The sequence below is a fragment of the Dreissena polymorpha genome, chromosome 11 (assembly GCF_020536995.1).
Source record: "Dreissena polymorpha isolate Duluth1 chromosome 11, UMN_Dpol_1.0, whole genome shotgun sequence".
NCBI lineage: Eukaryota > Metazoa > Mollusca > Bivalvia > Myida > Dreissenidae > Dreissena > Dreissena polymorpha.
In genome coordinates, this window is record NC_068365.1 from 38,426,698 (window position 1) to 38,450,473 (window position 23,776).

The window sequence follows — 23,776 nt, forward strand, 5'->3', positions numbered from 1 at the left end:
TATTAGTCCCCTACCGGTGAAACTTTTCTTGATCCTACGATAACTTTAAAAGTTCTTCATATTTTTTTATGAAACTTTAAAAATGGACAGATGGCAATATGGAGATTATGCACGTCATTTCATTTTGTTCCTACGTCAAGAATTCTGGTTGCTTTGGCAACACATGGACTAGAAATATTGCTGAAAATGGTGGAGTTTCACCGGTAGGAGACTTGTATTGCTTCGCAATAGTCTTGTTTGCATCTGGAATGTTGCTTTATTCAATGTCCTGTACAGAACGGGCGAAAGGTTACTTGTCTCAAAGGGACTTTTTCGCAGATTTTGGCATGTTTTGAAATTTTTCATTAAATGCTTTCAATTGATAAATGTAAACATCGGATGTAAAAAGCTCCAATATAAAACATGAATGAAATTAAAGAAAGTAAAAAATCCACTCCAGAGCTCGAACCACTAACCCTCAGACTTAAATTCTAACGCTTAACCCAAGCGGTCATCCGTGCTTCTATAATTCTTTATGTGTTTTATACCTTAAAAAAGCAATTCAGTTAGTTTTCGCAAAAAACTATAACGATAAAAACAGAACTCTCCAAATTATTCAATCGTTTCGCGTTTGTAACGCTTAATAATTTGCAGGTGTTTAAATCGTCAAAAGATGATTTTATTTGATATTTTATAGCATGCTACATGTTCAGTATTATTGTTTCCCCGCGAATAACATTACTACAACGAAAATATGCAAATATGCAACCTTTTTTCCCAATTGTATCATTATGCCTATCTGTGAATTGGTTCCTTTAATTAAAGGACTTGTTGATGTTAACTAGAAATCCGGTCCTGGTAATGTTTCAAGAGTTTCATTTTTCATATATTATAATGTATAAACTTAACAAAAAATATTTTGTTAATGTTCTCCTTAACCACCTGCAATAATTCACTCGTTCGATAATTTGATACATAAAGACATCCATAAATTGAAAGTGGAATATAAAAATTAATATTATTAGAGGTGTTTATGTTTATTTAAAAACCATGGACGAAATAAATTGATAACGCAAGATTTTACTCCAAAATATTGATAGTATGATTCTATATATTTACATAATGTATCGTCGGATTACGCGATTACGATACTCAATATCCACTTGGCGCAATAATTATTGTTAATGAGATTTTGCCAAGATAATGTCGAGATCAGTGAAACTTATCAACGCAGTGATACACCGCAAAAACAATGGATTTGAGTCGCGCTCTGTGACAAGGGGGTTTACTGCTTGTGCGTAAAGTGTCGTCCCAGATTAGCCTGTGCAGTCCGCACAGGCTTTCAGGGATGATACTTTCCACTTTTTATGTTTCGTTAAAAATAGGACTCTTCTAGATGGAAATCCAGTAAAGGCGGAAAAAAATATCGTCCATGATTAGGACATGCGGACTGCTCAGGCTAACCTAGTTTGACACTTTACTCACATGCATTAAACCCCCTTTTCACAAAGCGAGGCTCATTTGTCTTCATCGGTTTGATAAATTACCGTGTTTCAAATATCATGGTGTTTACACAAAAGAGAATAATCTGCAAGTACCAGACAATGGCAGTCCTTTCAATGCCTTAATTTGCAAGTGCATTTCATTCGATAGTACGGTCACGCCATTGATTTGTTTATTAATTGAGGATTGTGGTGTGAAGCCGGGAAACATACCATTGCTATCAATTATGATTACACTGCAGATTGTATGCGTAAAACTATCCAGAACTGAACACCGAATATTCAATACATATTACCGTATTAACTGAACTTTAGCTGGTAATTCCGACGGACATTAAAAAATCTTCACATTTAAATTGTTCTTTTGGAATGCAACATTTCTTAAATAGTAATGATTTCCAGAAACACCTTTGCCCGTGAAAGAGACTGCAGACTTTTGTTAAAACAAATTCTAGCTCAATTTAAGAATAAATTTGGGTATTGATCGCTAAAATGCGAAATGGATAACTCATGTAGCATTTTGATAGGGTAAAAACCAAAGAAGCAACGGAAACTGGCGGATCAATTCCAATTATGATTTGAATTTATAAATAGAGAAATTGATTTCCGCTGTTGCAAATGCTAGAATTGTTAGTTGATACTTTAACCGGACAGTGCTTTCACTGTCGTTATGTGAATATGTGAAACAGCGCACGATGATTGAATTACTATGTAAACTTTGAAGCGTGACATTGTTTTGCATGTTTTGTAAATTCATGTCAATGTAAATATAATTGTACATAAACATCATCTACCAGAATGCCACGTTTGACATAGCTAGTTGATTGGGGTGATAATTGGGATGATTTAATTATTTTAAATCTAAAAATCGAATTTCTTCAAAATGAATTGGCTTTAAACAAGCTTTATAACGTGTTTTGTCACAATTTAGTTGCGTGCATACACGGCAAAAAAAATTATTCAGACATATAATGAAAGGTGCCAAAACAAATTAACGACCACTCAACAAAACAGTTATTATAAATGTATATTGCTTTCCAATATTCATATGAGATAATACGAATTGTATTGCCTCCGTATACAAGACGCATACTTTGCATAGAACACCATCAATCGCGGATACGCTTACATTTTACACTGTGATCATAACACAAGACTAAGCAGTAACGGAGAAGTTATATGACAACAACAGTCCGTTAGTCGGCAAATGACCGATGGCAGCAGATGTAATTTAGTTTAGAATTTATAAAATACTTGTTATCAAAGAGAACCTTAGCTCCAGCAGAGTGGATAGCTCGACATCAATACGAGATCCTATACAGCAATAGGCGATTTACCCAACTGTTAGAGGAAAATAAAAGTAAAAGAATTGAATCAACATGACCAAATATAATATCACTGTTAATTTATATGAGCCGTGCTCTGTGAAAAGGGGGTTGAATGCATGTGCGTTAAGTGTCGTCTCAAATTAGCCAGTGTGGAATGCATAGGCTAATCAGGGACGACGCTTAACGCACATGCAATAAATCCCCTTTGAGTAATGGTAATATTTGATAGAAAATAAAGTTTAGAATGGTATAACATGTATGATGTTATTGAAATTAAGTATTTAAATTATCTATTCAGAAAGGTGGTCAGACATTTTTACAGTGCAAAGTTATACAACGTTTTAAAAAATGAAGGCATTTTGTTTGCTCGGATAAGGAAGCAAAATAGCCAATGTATGACCATAGTACCTGGAAATGTAGGTCATTCGAAAATAGTCCTAGAAACAGTCATGAATATTTACCATGCTCTTAAGTATCCATTATTATGCATTTTTTGACGATTTAAAAACCTGAAAATTGTAAAGCGTTTCAACGCGAAACGATTAAATGATTTGGAGAGTTATGCTGTTGTCGTTACTGATTATACGAGGTTTGCTTATATACAGTATAAATACATCACTAATTGTATGAGCACCAATGGCCGAGTGGTCTAAGCGTGAGACTTTTACTCCAGGGCTCAGTGGTTCGAGCCCAGTTGAGAGTTACTATTTTTCTTTTTTTTATTGTATTCTTGTTTTATACTGGAGCTTTTTCGATCCAATGTTTACATTTATCAATATAAAGCATTTAATAACAACCTTCAATCAATGCCCAAATCTGTGAAAATGTCCCTTTAAGATGATAGCGACCACGATTCCACAGAAACATGTTCAAACTTCGTGCGCCGAATGAGAGAAAAGTACTTGACAATGGTCATATTATGCAACTTTGACTCATCAATAAATCATTCAAAAGTGTTCGATATCAGTGAGTAATACATAATCAATTTTGTTTCATAAAAGTATTTATTCACGATGGTGACTTAGGAAAAGGAGCCAATTAAGATCGGATTAAAAGTAACGGCATCAGCATTTTAAAATAGTTTGATTTCGACAGAAGCCATTTATTTAATAGCGTTCAGATCGCTGGAACTAAAACTGACTCAGTTATACTTCAACGTTCATCCCAACAGTAGCATCCCTTGTTTGAAGCACAATAAACAATTTTTACTCCCGACGAATGCGCAGTTACGGGTAAAATTAGGAAACAACTGGAATGTACAAATATATTTATGTATTGCAATTACCGGTTTCGTTTCTGCAAAAGAAAAGCCATTTCTGAAAGTAATTACACAATTGATAGTTTCATACAAACTATCTAGGAAAGTACGTCATATATTTGTCTTGTTGTTATCTAATTGTTTCTTAACGACATTCATGCGACTTCAATGACCCTCATAGTTGAATCATTTTTTTTCAAAAAATATCTCCGTCTACCCCTTTACTATTTTGGTAAACAATTTGTTTAGGACAACTGTACATTATATAGCATTTGTTCATATAATGTCGCATTTTTACACAAGTATCTGGTATATGCATCTGGAAATGCCAATCATAGAGGGATTCAAAATACAAACTTGAAAGATTAATAAAATATAAATGCAATATGTTCGTTCGAAATTATCAACCCAGGCCCAGTGGCGACCTCAAGTTGGACAATTATCAACCACTGTACGTTCTAGCATTTCTGTCTGTGACCTTTACATTTCAGATAATTTGTCATGAAAATGTTTGCTTTATCCAGAATCTTGATTTCTGCAGACGGCAAAATGATACGTCGTCTTTTAACGCGTGTGCTTTACCGGAAGCTTTGTCCAGGAGTAGATTTCAAAGCATCCATATTGTGGACTGTATTTAACTTGAATACAACACGTCTTACAATGAGCATAATGCTGATATTTTAATATACGATATATAAATTCTAACAAGCCTAATCTGGAAAGAACCCCATATAATAAGGTAATTGTCCGATTGCCTGTATAACACAGCAACACAACATACCAATAAAAAAGCACACACAAAAGGTTACATATGGGGCGAATAAATACTAATAAATAATGGTCGTTGTACCAATACAATATTTTCATATATTGGCTTACTTCTTGGTGACAACTGCATAACTATTCAGCTAAATGCAAAATTATTTTGTGTCTGCAACAGGTCAATCTTTTCAAATAATGTACATTGTGTAATGTATAGCAGCATTCCTAACAATTGCACGACAACTCATTGGCTGTGACATAATCTCACAAAAGAGGCCATAATATTTCAATCAATATAATTGAAATTGAAAAAGAAAATATATTCATTTGAAAACGTTAAATATGATTTTCGCCCTATTAGGCAATACGATTAATGTTATTCTCATGCAAATATACATCAGTTAGATGTAACCCCACAGTTAATTGGTTTTGCATAACAAATTGCAACATGTTTTGTTTATATTGAAATGAGAACACAATAAAACAGAATTACTATTGAGGTTTGCGATTTTTACATTTTTGATACACAATTGTTTCCGGCAGCTGTGCATAAAATTATGCGGCATTTGGTCACAGAAATACACCAAATATGGCATTTTAACACAATTATCTGTTATCTGCATCTAGAAATGTCAATCCTAGATGAGGGAATCAAAATACAAACTTGAATGATTAATATAACATAAATGCATGCAATCCAAATTATCATTCCAGGGGCGACATCGAGTTGGACAATCACCCCACACTGAACGTTCTTGCATTTCTGTCTGTGACATTTCCGATAATGGGTCGTGGACATGTTTGCTACATTTAAAACCCTCATTTCTGCAGACGAAAAAAATGATATGTCGACTGTAAACGCGTATGCTTTACCGGAAGCGGTGACCGGGAGTAGATTACAAAGCAAACAGCCATATTGTGACCTTTAATTACTTTGACTTCCAACGTTGAAGAGTTAGATAATACTGATATTTGCATATAAGATCATTATAAGATCTTTATAACATATAGAACATAAGCATAATTCGCATGTACATTTGATGTTTGCCTTTTACAATGTCTTTTAATAAATTATACTATATATTTACTAATAGGCTGGTGTATCCAGACTGATCCATCATTGTATATTGTAATATTATGTGTTTGATATTATATAATTATTATTATAATATATATATATATATATATATTCCGCCAAACGACCTTATGTTTTCGTCACTTTATGTTTTTGTTTACATTGATACTACTGATGAAGGCTGTGGTCTAAACATGTTTAGTATTATAAATAATAATAATTAATAAACAAAAGTAACGTGTTTGTATGGATTATTTTATTTTATTATTCCATATTAGATAAATAAAACTTACAAACCTCATCTCGAGGGAAACCTTTGTTTAAGTTTATTGACCATTTGCCCAAAAAACACAGCGGTACAACACGCCTTAGGCATACACATATGGTTACAAAGGGGACGCCTTCCAAGTAATGGTCGTTTTATCCATATTCTCATTCCATTTGATAAATTATTGGCTTACTTTTTGTGTACGACTGCATAATTTATTAAGTCAAATACGAAAGTATCTAGTTTCTTTAACAGGTCAAGCTTGTCAAATAATAGTGTACATAGCAACTGTACAATAGCACGAACACGTTTTGAGTCACTGTGTCATACTCTTATTGAAGTGGGCACTTATTAAACTGTGCTTAATACATGTGCGTTAAGTGTAGTCCCTGATTACTCTGTGTAGTTTGCACAGACAAATCAGAGACGACAATTTCCTTTTTTATTTTCATTTTATTTTGCATAGAAGTAATTTTCTTTTTAACATACAACATTGCCAAACGCCATGTGTTGTAATTTTACTTGTTTTTTTTTATATAATTAAATTCAGATAATTATATTGATTGCGCATGCATCGATGTGACAAAGAATTTATTTCGAAAATTTCCTCATTGTTTTTTGATACTTTAACATGATGCATGTTTGCACATTCTATATTAATCTAAAAAAAAGATGATTCAATGCTAATGAAGCAGTAGTGAGACCTCTTTTAACTATTGATTATGCAATCTAATGTTACACTTTAGAAAACGAGCACTTAGCTGAATTCACAATCGAGTTACTCATTTTAATCGATTACAGTGTCGCATGCAGCATCAAGATTTTTATTGTTGTTTAAATGAGTCACCAATCCCGTGGAAGAGCGGAATATTGGAGACTAGCTTACAACGTAACTAATACTATGTTCGATGCTAGATTCGCAAGGTTACATGAGATGAAGTTACTTTAATTAGGTCATAATCATGTTCCATTGCATGTCAAAAAACGCCTTTTCTTACCATATCATACCCACTTCTCGCGATTCTATCAGTATGTTGTTTTGGAGTATTATGGCACAGTGTATGTGAAATTTTCCAAGACCGTCGTTCGCAAATAATTAAATACAAAACGCAATACAGTCAACTTCTCGAACCCGAAACTGTAAGATTAGTCGAGGAAACATAACTATGGTTACGACAAACAAATGATGTCGAGAAAGCTGATTTATTCAAACTGTTTTCAGAGGGATAATCACGTGACAAACAAGATGGCGACTTGCGTGCCGAGACTGCAATACCGTGTATTACTTTTATAAATGCCGCTCAGTTTCGAGCCATACCGGCAAGTAAATGATTAATGTTTATATATCATCAATAATCTCTATAAATCTCGTATTTACTCGCTGTGACATTTCTTAGCGGACACAAAATTGCAGCTCCCGCTATGAAAATTTGAAGCGAGTTAAGTCGAGATATTCAGCGAATATTAATTTCGAAATAAACGCTTAACACTTTCTTGCTGATATGGCTGGAAAGTGAGCGACATTTAAACAATTAATATAAGTAATAAATGGTATAAACAGCAAACAAAACTGTCACGGCATTGAAGTTGCCATCTTTTTCGTCACGTGAGTTCCCCCCTCTGGTTTCGGGCGGAACGATATTATCTAAAAGTTATACTATTATACTGAAATTTACATTTAAGAAACATTTCTATGATACTAAAACATATAGACATACAATCATATGTCATGTGTTTTGTTCGTAGGAACCTATTTTGTTACTCTAATCAAAAGAAGAAAACTTGTTATGAAACATTTCATTAAATTTTGATATGCATGTACACGGGTCAAGGAGGGTATACATTTCAGTATACATCTTCCCTACTCACTTTCCGCGCACGTTTCATTGATAAACACTGCTCTACATATACATACTGGCATCAATTGGTACATTAATCACCCTTGACCCTATTAAATATTTACCTCATGCAAATATTTAATTACATATTATTTTGTTAATATTAATTTACTGTTTACAAACGATATAGGTCATCACAATCAGCCATTAGTACATCGTAAGATATTTACATGAGGTAAATCAGAAACATTAAAGTGGTTTTTTACTGATTTGGGGAAAGGGCCTGGCCTTCCATTTTAAGGAAAAACTTTCGACAAAACTGAGAAATGGAAAACAATTTCCAAAAGTAAGCTTGAAATTTGGGGGAAATGGCCTCATTTGAAAGAAAATCTCTTTGGGTAAGGGACCTTTCTATTGGGGGAAGGGGCTTTTATAACGCCCTTGCTCAAGAAGGAAAACAAAAGCCCTGATTAATTAGTATTTGATTTGATCCCCTTTTATAGACTAGGAACACGTAGTCGTTCATTGTTTGCAAGTATTCTAAACCTAATTACTAGTATTTTCTTTCACTAGATACATTAAATATTAATATCCAATGTAAGTCATGCATGGCAAGACAGAAGAATCGTTGTCCAATACTGTGACGACACCTCAGACTAGGACTGGAAATGATATGATATGGGAACCCGCTTTATTTGGACAGTAATTTTCCGATACTTGAAAAATTGCCTTTTTGCAAGAAAATCTACATTGTATATGAGTACTAGAATGTTGCACTTTTGTTATTTCACCAAAGGATTACTGACTAGATCAATAAGAAGTACATATGTGTTCCGATTAAAATGGAAAATATATTTTTAAAGTGATGTTTCAATTACGGAAGTGCAGATAATCTAGTTTTAGTTACATTTTCTGCAAAACGCTCAACTCAAACTATTTGATATGCATAAACGCAGACAAGTAATTTCATATAGCAATAACATTTAAGACGACCACCTATAATTCAAACTTTCTTTCGTTACAATAACTCATGTTCGTGTTTTGTTTTATGCATAACCCAGACGCCAGAGAGTTCCCCCAGATTTGCATATCTTGTCAGGCTTTATACGGGTTCAATCAATCAAAGATGCGTACCTCCTTACAAAGTGGATTATTATTCATGTTAAAAATGATCAAGTCTATATATCAGAATGTAAAATCATGTGTTAAAAACCATAAAGATATGTCTTATTCTGAGCTATTTGATGTTACGTTAGGAGTAAAACAGGGTGAACCATTATCACCTTTATTATTTATTTTATTCATTAATGATATAAATGATTGTATTAATATTAATAATTTAACCGAAAAAGATATTCGTTTATTATCTATTTATATGTTATTATTTGCTGATGATATTGCATTATTTACTACAAATCAAGAAAGTCTACAATTACAATTAAATTCTATTTATCAATACTCCTGTAAATGGGGATTAAAAATAAATGTAAACAAAACTAAAATTTGCATATTTGAAAAAAGGAAAAGTACATGTTTGTATAGTTGGACTATTAATCAACAGGCTCTCGAAATTGTTGATGAATTCTGCTACTTGGGCCTTAAACTTCACTACACTGGTAATATATCTAAAGCTATTAAGGCAAATAATGAACAAGCCTTAAAAGCTTACAATCATTTATTGTCAATTTTTAGTAAAGTGAAGCTTAGCACTAAAACAAAACTCTCTCTATTTGACTCCCTAGTTGTTCCAATTATTCTGTATGGATCTGAAATATGGGGAATTTACAACATTAAAGAAGTAGATAAACTTAATTTCAAATTTTGTAAAACTATTCTTGGTGTACGCTCACAGACTTCTAATGCTGCTGTTTTGGGTGAATTAGGCAGATTTCCTCTTTCTATAATATGTAAACAACGTGCACTCAGTTATTGGATTAAAATTAAGCAAAACCCGAACTCTTTGATGCATACGGTTTATAACGAACAATGTAATATTTACAATGAGAATAATAATAATAACACAAATATGTGGTGTGCATTTGTAAAACAACAATTAGATCAACTAGGGCATGGTATATTTTACAATAACTTAAATGACAACTGTAATTATTCTTATGAAATTAATCAAAGAATAAAAGATCAGTTTATACAAAATTGGCATGATACAATTAATAGCCAACCGAAATTAGAATACTATAAAATGTTTAAGACTGAATTCGCTTATGAAAAATATTTAGATTGCATTAATAATAGAAATAATAAACAACAGTTATCCAGATTTAGACTTAGCGCCCATAAATTAGAAATAGAGACTGGTAGATATAATAACATACCCAGAGTTGAACGTAAGTGTAAACTATGTAACGCAAACACTGTTGAATCGGAATATCACTTCTTTCTTACTTGCTCCATCTATAAAGATCTACGAACAAAATATTGTATTCGTTCTAACTGGCCAAACTTAGTCAAATTTAAAAATATACTATCTTGTCAAAATACTACAGTAATTAACAATGTTGCAAGATTCATTACAGAGGCAATGAAACTCCGTGATGAAAAATTAGAAGTATTTGCTGCTTCTTAAATTAAAGGTGTACGGAATCGTTAATATATTGTTTATTTACTACTTGTTACTTCTTACATAAAATACATTTACTTTTGTAAATGATGTTTGAACACTTTACATAGTTATCTATGTGTACAATTATGTATGTTCTTTGTATTGTACTGATGTACTTCGACCATAATTTGTTAACTTGAATATGTAAATGGTCAAAGGCATTTTGCCGATGTTCCAATAAAAACTTGAAAACTTGAATTCAATCAAATCTTAAAATTTTGAGAACTCTCCGATCGATTATTCTTTCTTTGAATATGAAACGATCGAAACAAAAATTGAACAGTTTACTGTGAAGGAAAACATGTGCAATTTGTTATTGCGAATTGACTAGTAGCAAATGCAACGTTTTTTATGCGAAAATCCGTATTTTGATAACAAAAATGTATACTATTAAAATGACTTGTTATGCACAATGTTATATATTATCATTATCAGTCAAAGCAAGAAACATCCTTTATTGAATGCCCAACGCTTTTGTCATATGTTAGTAAGCCCTTACTTACTTAATTAATTCTATTGATGCAAACATGACTTTACACATGTTTTTCTGTTTAAAACTGTGTTCTTCCTTTAAATGTTTTGTATAAAAAGCACGGTTAATATGAATCAATATTAATAGAAACACAACACCGAATTCAGGTATGACAATGGTGTCAATAATTGGTTCCAACAAAACACGCACTAATAACGTCGCATGAAAACAATACTGAAGTTCGTGCTTAACAAAGTCTTGATTATGCAAATTATATTGACTATCCAATTAGTCATTTAAAAGTGTCAAATTATTGAATAATACATGAAGCGTCTCAATGTTTCATAAAAACAGACCTCTGACGATAATGGGTTAGCAAAATCATTACACTACACATTTAAATCAGTTTTAATTTATTGTAACCAAATCTTTTATAACTGCTTATGATAAAAGACAATTGGAACATTTTGTTTACATCAATAATATTTGGACAGAGATGAATCTGTTAAGTCCATCAGTACATGTTCTACAAAAAAAAATATGTAATTATCGACTCGCAAGAATGTTCAGTTACCATTAATGAAAAACATACAATTAATAAAAATAGATACATATATAATTATGATATAGCATAAATCTCAGAATTAACCAAAAATAGTACTAAATATATATCCATATGTGTAAGCTAAGGTATTGCATCGTGTCTGTTATTCGCTCGCTCTGGTGTGTATGATGCAATAGAGTAATTAAATTGAAATTAAATCGAATTAAACATTTTTCTGTATTGTCTTATAAGTTAAATCACGCTGATTTGAGGTTAATGTTTATTGGACCCCCGTTCTGGTAAACTGGGCTTAATACTCAATGAAAAGGTTAATCAGGGAAGACACTTTTTTCTAAATGAAAATCCAGTTAAGCGGAAAGTTTCGCCCTGATTCGCTTGCGCATTCTAATCTGGGACGAAATTTTACGCACGTGCATTAAGCCCAGTTTTCCCACAACAAGGCTTATTTATGCGAGTGTTTTTTGGTATTATTCCTGACTTATGGTAAGGCTATGCATTGATAATTCCAATTCCTTTAAAACAGCTTTAAGTATTTGTATCTGTAATGTTGTTTTCCGCAATGCCCTGTTTAGAACGTGCAAAAGGGTACTTGCCTTGAAAGGGCTTTTTCACAGAGTTTGGCATGTTTTAAATTTTTCATTAAATGCTTTCAATGGATACATGTAAACATCGGATCTAAAAGCTACAATATAAAACAAGAATACCATTAAAGAAAAAAAGGTTATTCACACACGTTGGCTCGAACCACTGGTATTTAGAGTAAAAGTCTAACGCTTAATTAAACCAAGCGGCCATCCGTGCTGCTAAAATTCATTATGTATTTTATGTTTTATAAAGTATAACTATAAAAAAAGAACTCTCCACATTATTAAATCGTTTCGCGTTTGTAACGCTTTATAATTTTTAGGTTTTTAAATCGTCAATCTGTCCTTTTATTTGATATTTTAGAGCACTGTAAATGTTCAGTATTTTTGTTTCCTCGCGAATAACATATCTGCAACGAAAATGTGCAAATGTTAAACTTTCTATTCAAACTGTGTCATTTTATCAAACTGTTAGTAGGTTCCTTTAATTAAAGGACTAGTTAATGTTAACAAGAATTCCGCTCCTGATAATGTTACAGGAGTTTCATTTATCATATATTATAATAAATACATTATAATAAAAATAGTGTGTACATGTTCTCCTTAACCACATACACTAATTCACTCGTTCGATTATTTGCTACACAAGGACATCCACAAATGGAAAGTGGAATAGGAAAATAACTAGTTAAAGCGGTGCTACTATTAATTTAATAACCATAGACAAAATAAATAAATAAACGAGATTTTACTCCAAAATATTGATAGTATGATTCTATATATTTACATTTTGTATCGTCGGATTACGCGATTACGATACTCAATATCCACTTGGCGCAATAATTATTGGTGCATGAGGTTTTGATGATGTCGAGTGCAGTGAAAACTATCAACGCCATGAGACACTGCGAAAATAAAGAATTTGAGTCGCGCTCTGTAAAAAGGGGGGTTAATGCTTGTGCGTTAAGTGTCGCCCCGGATTAGCCTGTGCGGTCCAAACAGGCTAATCAGGGATGACACTTTCCGCTTTTTTTCGTTAAAAGAAAAACTCTTCTTGACGGAAATCCAGTGAAGGCGGAAATTGTCGTCCATGATTAGCCTGTGTGAACTGCACAGGCTAATCTGGAATGACACTTTACGTACATGCATGAAACCCCCATTTCACAGAGCGATGCTCATTTGTTTTCATCGGTTTGATTAATTACCGTGTTTCAAATATCCTGGTGTTAACAAAAAAAGAGAATAATCTGCAAAGTCCCAGACAATGGCAGTCGTTTCAATGCCTTAATTTGCAAGTGCATTTCATTCGATAGTACGGTCATGCCATTGATTTGTTTATTAATTGAGGATTGTGGTGTGAATCCGGGAAACATATTGTTGCTATCAATTATGATAGGACTGAAGATTGTTTTCGTAAAAACAGCCAAGACTAAAGACAAAATGTGTAATACAAAGGATGCAGGATCACGTGACTGTGTAGGGTTCCCATTTAAAATGTATTTGATGTAAACACAACGGTAAGCTGTGTTAATACTTGTTTAAACAATTTTTTAAGAATTTCAACTGGTTTTGTATGCTGCTTATGGCAATGTTAAATACATCAGAATACGTTCATTTAATAAGCCTGTGTTCCTGGCCAAAATTCGATCTATACTGCATTAATGTATTCGATCTATACTGCATTCATGTATTCGATCTATACTGCATTCATGTATTCGATCTATACTGCATTCATGTATTCGATCTATACTGCATTCATGTATTCGATCTATACTGCATTCATGTATTCGATCTATACTGCATTCATGTATTCGATCTAAACTGCATTCATGTATTCGATCTATACTGCATTCATGTATTCGATCTATACTGCATTCATGTATTCGATCTATACTGCATTCATGTATACAGTTATGCGGCACACAACGTGAAATGTTGGCACCGATTTCAGACGTATTCAAGGATTTATAAAATCTTAATATATCGGCACACACTGCAAGAAAAACTGTCTTTTATGCACTAAAGATTTTTGCAAAAGTGTTTTTATAACTTAATATATTTGCAAAAGTAAAGTTCTTAACGGAGTGTTATCATTCTTTGCAGCCCGTATGTAAACCCTCGAAAACCCCGTTGATCCTGCACCCTGGTACATATTATCGTATTAACTGAAATTGAGCCGGTTAATCAGACATTGCATAATCTTAACATTTAAATTGTACTTTTGGAACGCAAACCTCTGCAAATGCAACATTTCTTAAATAATATCCCCCAACACATATGTCCATGAAGGTGACTGCAGACTTTTGTTAAATCACCTTCTAGCTCAATTTGAGAATCACGTTGGGTATTGATCGCTAAAACGCGAAATGGGTAACTCATGTAGCATTTTGATTGGGTGAAAAACGAAGAAGCACGGAAACTGGCGGATCAATTCCAATTATGATTTTAATTTATAATTATTACTAGAACGATTGATATACGCTGGTGTAATTGTAAGCATTGTTAGTTGATACATTCACTGGACAGTGCTTTTACTGTCGTTATGTAAATATCAGAAACCGCGCACGTTGATTGAATTACTATGTAAACTTTGAAGTGTGACCTTGTTTTGCATTTTTTGTTGTACATTTATGTCAATGTCAATATAATTGTACATATACATCATCTACCAGAATGCCACGTTCGACAAAGCTAGTTGATTGGGGTGATAATTGGGATGATTTAATTATTTTAAATCGAATTTCTTAAACATGAATCGGCATATACAAAGCTTTATAACTTGTTTTGTCAAGTTTAGTTGCGTGCATACACGGCACAATACAAAAATCAGACATAGAATGAAAGGTGCCAACAAATTAACGAAAACTCAACAAAACAGTTATTATAAATGTATATTGCTTTCCAATATACGTATGAGATAATACGAATTGTACTGCCTCCGTATACAAGACGCATACTGTGCATAGAACACCATCAATCGCGGATACGCTTACATTTTACACTGTTGTCATAACACTAGACTAAGCAGTAACGGAGAAGTTATATGGGCAACAATAGTCCGTTAGTCGGCGAATGACCGATAGCAGCATATATAAGTACGTGTAGAATCTATAAAATACTTGTTATCAACGAGAACATTAACTGAAGCTGGAGGAATAGCTTGACATCAATACGAGATCCTATACAGCAACAGGCGACTTTTTACCCAACTTTTCGAGGAAAATAAAATAACAAGAAAAACATCAACATGACCAAATATACTAGTATATCACTGTTAATTGATATGAGTCGCGCTCTGTGAAAAGGGGGTTTAATGCATGTGCGTTAAGTGGCGTCCCAAATTAGCCTGTGTGGACTGCACAGGCAAATCAGGGACGACGCGTTACACACATGCATTAAATCCCCTTTGAGTAATGGTAATATTTGATAGAAAATAAAGTTTAGAATGGTATAACAAGTATGATGTTACTAAAATTAAGTATTTGAATTGTGTATTCAAATTGGTGCTAAGACATAAGTTTATAGTGAAAAGTTATTCAACCTTTAAAAAAATAAAGGCATTTTGTTTGCGCGGGTAACGAAATAGCCAATGTAATACCATAGTACATGAAAATGTAGTTCATTCGAAAATAGTCCTAGAAACAGTAATGAATATATACTATGCTATAAAATATCCATTATATGCATCTTTTGACGATTTAAAAACCTGAAAATTGTAAAGCGTTGCAACGCGAAACGATTTAATGATTTGGAGAGTTCTGCTGTTGTCGTTACTGATTGTACGAGGATTGCTTATATACAGTATAAATACATCACTTATTGTATGAGCATCGATGACCGAGTGGTCTAAGCGTGAGACTTTTACTCCAGGGCTCAGTGGTTCGAGCCCAGTTGAGATTTACTATTTTTCTATCTTTAATTGTATTCTTGTTTTATACTGGAGCTTTCTCGATCCAATGATTACATTTATCATTATATCAGTATTTAATTACAAACTTCAATCCATGCCCAAATCTATGAGCCATTTCTGAAAATAATTACACAATTGATAGTTTCATACAAACTATCTAGGAAAGTACGTCATACATTTGTCTTGTTGTTATCTCATTGTTTCTTAACGATATTCATGCGACTTCAAGGATCCTCATAGTTCAATCTTTTTTTTTTCCAAAAAAACGTGGTATGGTATATGCATCTGGAAATGTCAAACATAGAGGGATTTAAAATACAAACTTGAAAGATTAATAAAATAGAAATGCAATATGTTCTTCCAAATTATCTTTCCAGGGCGACCTCGAGTTGGACAATTATCAACCACTGTACGTTCTTGCATTTCTGTCTGTGACATTTACATTTCAGATAATTAATCGTGAAAATGTTTGCTATATCCAGAATCTTGATTTCTAAAGACGCAAAATGATACGTCGTCTTTTAACGCGTGTGCTTTACCGGAAGTTTTGTCCAGGAGTAGATTTCAAAGCATCCATCTTGTGGGCTTTATTTACCTTGAATACCGACGTCACGTCTTACACTGAGCATAATGCTGATATTACAATATACGACATATAAAATCTAACAAACATAATCTGGAGAGAACCCCATATATAAGGTAATTGACCAATTGCCTGTAAAAAACAACAACACAACATACCAAACAAAAAGCACACAAAAAGGTTACATATGGGTTGAATAAATAATAATGAATAATGGTCGTTTTACCAATACAATCATTTCATATATTAACGTACTTCTTGGGGACAACTGCATAACTGTTCAACTAAATGCAAAATTATTCAGTGCCTGCAACAGGTCAAGCATGTCAAATAATGTAATCAATTGCACGACAACGCATTGGCTGTGACATACGCACACAAACATTGGCCATATTTTGAACAATATAATTGATATTGAAAAAAAGATACAATCTTTTGGAAACTGTAAATAAGATTTTCGCCCAATTAAGCGATACAATTTATGTCATTCTCGTGCAAAAATACATCAGTTAGCTGTAATACCACAATTCATTTTTTACAAGTTGCAAATGTTTTGTTTATATTCAAATTAGAACACAATGCAACATAATTACTATTGTGGTTTGCGATTTTTACATTTTTGTAACACAATTGGTTTACGGCAGCTGTGCATAAGATTATGCGGCATTTGTTCACAGAAATACACCAAATGTGGCATTTTAATACAATTATCTGTTATCTGCATCTAGACATGTCAAACCTAGATGAGGGAATCAAAATACAAACTTGAATGATTAATATAACATAAATGCATGCAATCTAAATTATCATTCCAGGGGCGACCTTGATTTGGACATTAATCCAACGCTGAACGTTCTGGCATTTCTGTCTGTGACATTTCCGATAATTGTCGTGAAAATGTTTGCTATATTCAAAGTCCTCATTTCTGCAGACGGAAAAATGATATGTCGTCTGTAAACGCGTATGCTCTACCGGAAGCGGTGACCGGGAGTAAATTACAAAGCAAACAGCCATATTGTGACCTTTATTTACTTTGACTACCAACGTTGAAGAGTGAGATAATAGTGGTATTTGCATATAAGATCATTATAAGATCTTTATAAAATATAGAACATAAGCATAATTTACATGTACACTTGATGTTTGCCTTTTACATTTGTCTTTTAATAAATTATAATATATATTTACTAATAGGCTGGTGTATCCAGACTGATCCATCATTGTATATTGTATTATTATGTGTTTAATATTATATAATAATTATAAATATATATATATTCCGCCAAATGACCTTATGTTTACGTCACTTCATGTTTTTGTTTATATTGATATTACTGATGAAGGCTGTGCTCGAAACATGTTTAGTATTATAAATAATAATAATTAATAAACAAAAGTAACATGTTTGTATGGATTATTTTATTTTATTATTCCATATTAGATAAATGAAACTTACAAACCTCATCTCGAGGGAAACCTTTGTTCATTGACCATTTGCCTAAAAAACACAGCGGTACAACACGCCTAATGCATACACAAATGGTTACATAGGGGACGACTTCCAAATAATGGTCGTTTTATCCATATTATCATTCCATTTAATAAATGATTTGCTTACGTCTTGCGTACGACTGCATACTTTTTCAGCCAAATACGAAAGTTTTCAATTTCTATTGCAAGTCAAACTTGTAAAATAATGGTGTACAAAGCAACTGTAACAACAATAGCACGAAAACGCTTTGAGTTTCTGTGCCATACTCTCATTGAAATGGGCACTTATTAAAGAAAAAATACATCCATTTGAAAAATGTTAATAGTCATTCTCATTCAAAAATACTTCAGTTAGCCTTTAGCTCCATCCTTTCTGAAGAAGTATTTTACTAAATCGTATTATGTAACACTTGTAACACGTGCAGATAACATCACATGTACAAAGACGCACGCTGTACCCTAATCTGTCTGCCAACTGCTTCACTTGGTGCCCATTTGGGACGGTTAATGGAACAAAATGTGCTTAATGCATGTTCGTTAAGTGTTGTACTTTGCAGTTCGCACAGACTAATCAGGGAAGACAATTTCCTCTTTTATTAATTTGGTTTTCCATTGTATATTGCATAGAAGTAATTCTCTTTTTGATATGCAACATAGCCAAGCGCCGTGTGTTGGTGTTATACTTGTTTTATTACTCAATTCAGATAACTGATATTTATTGCGCATGTATCAATGTGACAAAGAATTTATTTAGAAAAATTCCTCATTTTTTTTTTATTGTTTTACATGATGTGTGTTGGCACGTCCTACATTCTTGTGAAAAAAATGGATGTATTCGTCGCTAATTAATGAAGCAGTAGTGAGTCCACTTTTAACTATTGATTTCGCAATATAATGTTACACTTTAGAAAACGAGCACTTAGCTGAATTCACAATCGAGTTACTCAGTTTAATCGATTACAGTGTCGCATGCAGCATTAAGATTTTTATTGTTCTTTAAATGAGTCACCAATCCCGTGCAAGAGCGGAATATTGGAGGCTAGCGTACACTTACAATGTAACTAATACTATGGTCGATGCTAGATTCACAAGGTTATATGAGGTGAAGTTACTCTAATTAGATCATTATCATGTTCAAATGCATGTCAGAAAACGACTTTCTTACCACCACACCACTTCTCGCGATTCTATCAGTATGTTGTATTGGAGTATTTTTGAAACAGTTTATGTGACAGCTCCCACTAAGAAAATGTGCATCGAATAAAGTCGAGATATTCAGCGAATATTATTTCGAAATAAACGCTAATCACTTTCTTGCTGATATGGCTGGAAAGTGAGCGACATTTAAACAATTAATATATAAGTAACTAGAAATGGCGCGCAGAGGCCGTCGCGTATCCCCGCGCCGCATGTTTGACCCAGGGGCGCCCCAGGGTTGGTAATGGGACCATGCATAGTTGAGATTGACCGTATTGTCATAAGAGATGTTCAGTATCAATTTGAAGTAAATGGGTGTAGAAATGAAGAAGTTAATGTAAAATAACCTCACAAATGAGTGATAATCTCTGCCCGGCCCCACCCAAATCCCCATAACGTTTGACCCAAGGGTCAGATCAAAATTCCAAATAGTGCACTGTGACACATACGGTATGCTTTTAGCTACCATGTGTGTAAGTTTCAAGGTTCTAGTGCTAATAGTGTAGGAGGAGATAGTGGCCAGGACGGACGGACAGACGGCGGAGATAACCACATTATAGATTTCAAAATCTAAACGCGGACTCTAAGTTCAAGGTCAAGGTCACAGTGGTAAAAAAATTCATGCACATGAAAAGGTCTTGTTCAGATACACATGAATAGCAAATATGAAAGCAATATCTGAAGGGACACAGCAGGTATGAGCCTTTTTCGAATCGTGGTCGCAGATTTCGAAACCTGAACGCTGACCTCAAGTTCAAGGCCAAGGTCACAGGGGTCAACTATTTTATGCGCATGGAAAGGTGGTGTCCAGATACACATGCATACCAAACATGAAAGCACTATCTGAAGGGACACAGTAGTTATGAGCCTTTTTCGAATCGCGGTCGCAGATTTTGAAACCTGAAAACTGACCCCAAGTTCAAGGTCAAGGTAATAGGGGTAAAAAATTGTGTGCGCATAGATAGGTGTTGTCTAGATACACATGCATACTAAATATAAAAGCAATATCTGAAGGGACACAGTAGTTATGGGCCTTTTTCGAATCGCGGTCGCAGATTTTGAAACCTTAAAACTGACCCCAAGGTCAAGGTCACATGGGTCAAAAATTGTATGCGCATGGATCAGTGTTGTCTAGATACACATGCATACCAAATATGAAAGCAATATCTGAAGGGACACAGTAGTTATGAGCCTTTTTCGAATCGCGGTCGCAGGAAAATCTCTGACCCGGACCCACCCCAACCCCCAAAACTTTTGACCAAGGGGTCAGATCAAAGTTCCAAATAGTGCAGGGTCGCACATATGCTCATAGCTACCATGTGTGTAAGTTTCAAGGTTCTAGTGCTTATAGTGTAGGAGGAGATAATGGCCAGGACGGACGGACAGACAGACGGACAGACGCCGGCGATAACCACAATATCCCCACGGTTTTCAAAAAGCGTGGGGATAATAATGGGTATATAAAAGCAAAAAAAACATGTCACGGCATTGAAGTCGCAATTTTGTTTGTAACGTGATTACCCCCTCTGGTTTCAGGCGGAACGATATATCTAAAAGTTTCACTACTTTACTGGAATTTACATTGAAGGAACATGTCAATGATACTAAAAACATATATACAGACAATCTTATTTCATGTGTTTTTTTTCGTAGGAACCTGTTTTGTTACTTAATCAAAAGAAGAAAACGTGTTTGAAAGCATTGTATTTGATATGTACAGGTCAAGGTGGGTATAAATTTATTTACAAATCGTCACTACTTGCTTTTCGCGCACATTTTATTGATAAACACTGCTCTACATATACTCACTGGTATTAATTGGTACATTAGCCACACTAAAATATAAAATAAAAATTAACTTACTACAAATATTTAATAACATAACATTTTGAGAATATTAATTAAATGTTTACAAACTATATCGGTCAATAATAACAGCAAAGTCATCAAAATTATTAGGACATTAGTCCATCGCACAGATGTTTGCATAAGGTAAATCAGTAGCATTTAATTGTTGTTTTTTTTTTACTTATTTTGGGAAACGGCCTGGCCTTACATTTTGGGGAACAATTATCGACAAAACTGAGAAAGGGAAAATAATTTTCCAAAGTAAGCTTATAATTTGGGGACAATTGCATCATTTAAACGAAATTCTCTCTTGGTAAGGGACATTTCTGTAGGGAGAAAGGGCTGAAAAGGAAAACAAGCCCGGTATAATGAGTATCTTATTTGATCCCGTTTTAAAGACTAGGCACACACAGTCATTCATTGTTTGCTAATTTCATAAACCTTATTATTTGATTTCTCTAGAGAAATTAACTATTAATATTCAGTGAAAGCCATGCATGACATGACAGTATACTCGCGGTCCAAAACTGTGACGACACCACAGACTAGAACTGGAAAAGATTTGGTACGGGGACCCGCTTTATTGGGCTTGTAATTTTAAAGTACTTGAAAAAAATTCTTTTTTGCAACAAAATCCACAATGTTTAGGAGAACTGGAATGTAGAACTTTTTATATTTCACCAAATGATCACTGACTTAAACAATAAGAAGTACATGTGGGCTTTCGCTTAAAGTTGGACATACATTTTTAAAGTGATTTGTCATAAACGGAGTTGCATATTATGCAGTTAAAGTAACATTTTCTGCAAAACGCTCATCTCAAACTATTTCTTATACATAAACGCAGACACATAATTTCATACAGCAATAACATATAAGACGACCACCCATAATTCCAACTTTCTTTCGTTATAATAACTCACCTTCATGTCTTGTTTTGCATAACCCAGACGCCAAAGATTTCCCCAGATCTTGCCATGCTTTATACGGGTTCAATCAATCAAAGATGCAGACTTCCTAACAAAGTGGATTATTATTCTATCAAATCGTAAAATTTTGAGAACTCTTCGATCGATTATTCTTTATTTGAATATGAAACTACTGTGAATGAACAAAAACTGTTACGTGACCACAAAAGTCAACGTCAGTAGTCATATTATGACAACAAACAGCCGCGCTAGATAGTTTTTTTTTCCAAATATCTTTGCAAATCATCCTCTGACTTTCATACGACCTAGTGCAGGCAATATGGCATGCATATAGCTTTCGATCGGTATATCACGCGTTTTGTGTGTTGCTCTGGTTTTCGAGAACACTTCGACACAAATTTCCATTTAAGAAGCAAACGTCAGTAGTAAAATTACAAAGAGTCGGTGTTCTCAAAAATTAACGATCACATAACTGTCTATGCTTTTCCGGACGAACATATATTACATATGTCTATCCATAAACAAACAACAATATCTACCGGATAATAAATAAACGTTTAAAGAGTGAAAACAAATATGGCAAACGTCAGTAGTACGTTTAGGAATGGCAAACGTCAGTAGCAAAAATATGCAAACGGCAGTAGACTAAATAATGCAGCTTTTTTTATTGAAAGATTCACATCGTACATGATATACATGCTGGCGATTCGGCTGTATTTCTTTTTCGATTTCAGAATTAAATATCTGGCTTTTGTCGCATTTTTCGACACATGTTCTTCTTAACTTTTTGTTATATTAAAATATATGTTTAATGAGTTTTTTTAAACATTTTATATAAATTGATAAATATTTGACAAAATCGTATATACTCGCTTTAAAGCTGTTTTAAACGTATTGGAACGATCCATGCATAGCCTGACGATAAGTCCTGAATAATTCCAAAAACAAACGCGAAAACATTAGTCTCGTTGTGTGAAAACTGGGCTTAATGCATGTATGTAAAATTTGGTCCCAGATTAGAATGTGCAGTCTGCGCAGGCAAATCAGGGACGACACAAACACTTTGTGCTTTTATTGTATTTGTCGTTAAGAGTAAGACTCTTCTTGACGAAAATCCAATTTACGCGGAAATTGTCGTCCATGATTAGTCTGTATGGACTGCACAGGCTAATCTGGGATGTCACTTTTCGCCGAGCATTAAACGCCCATTTAATAGAGCGAGGCTTATTTGTTTTAGCGCTTTGATAAATTAATGTGTTTCAAGTATCCCGGTGGTTACAAAAAAGAGAACAATCTGCAAAGTCCCAGACAATGGCAGTCATTTCGATGTCATAATTTGCAAGTGCGTTTCATTCAATAATACGATCATTACCATTGATGTGTTTATTAATTGAGGATTGTGGTGTGAATCCAGTAAAAAATATCATTGATATTAATGATGATGGGACTGGGGATTGTTTGCGTAAAACATTCAGGCCTTAACATTAAATATTTAATACACATGGTGCAGAATCACGAGACTTTGTGGGGTTCCCAATGAAAGTTTAATAGATGTAAACACAACGGT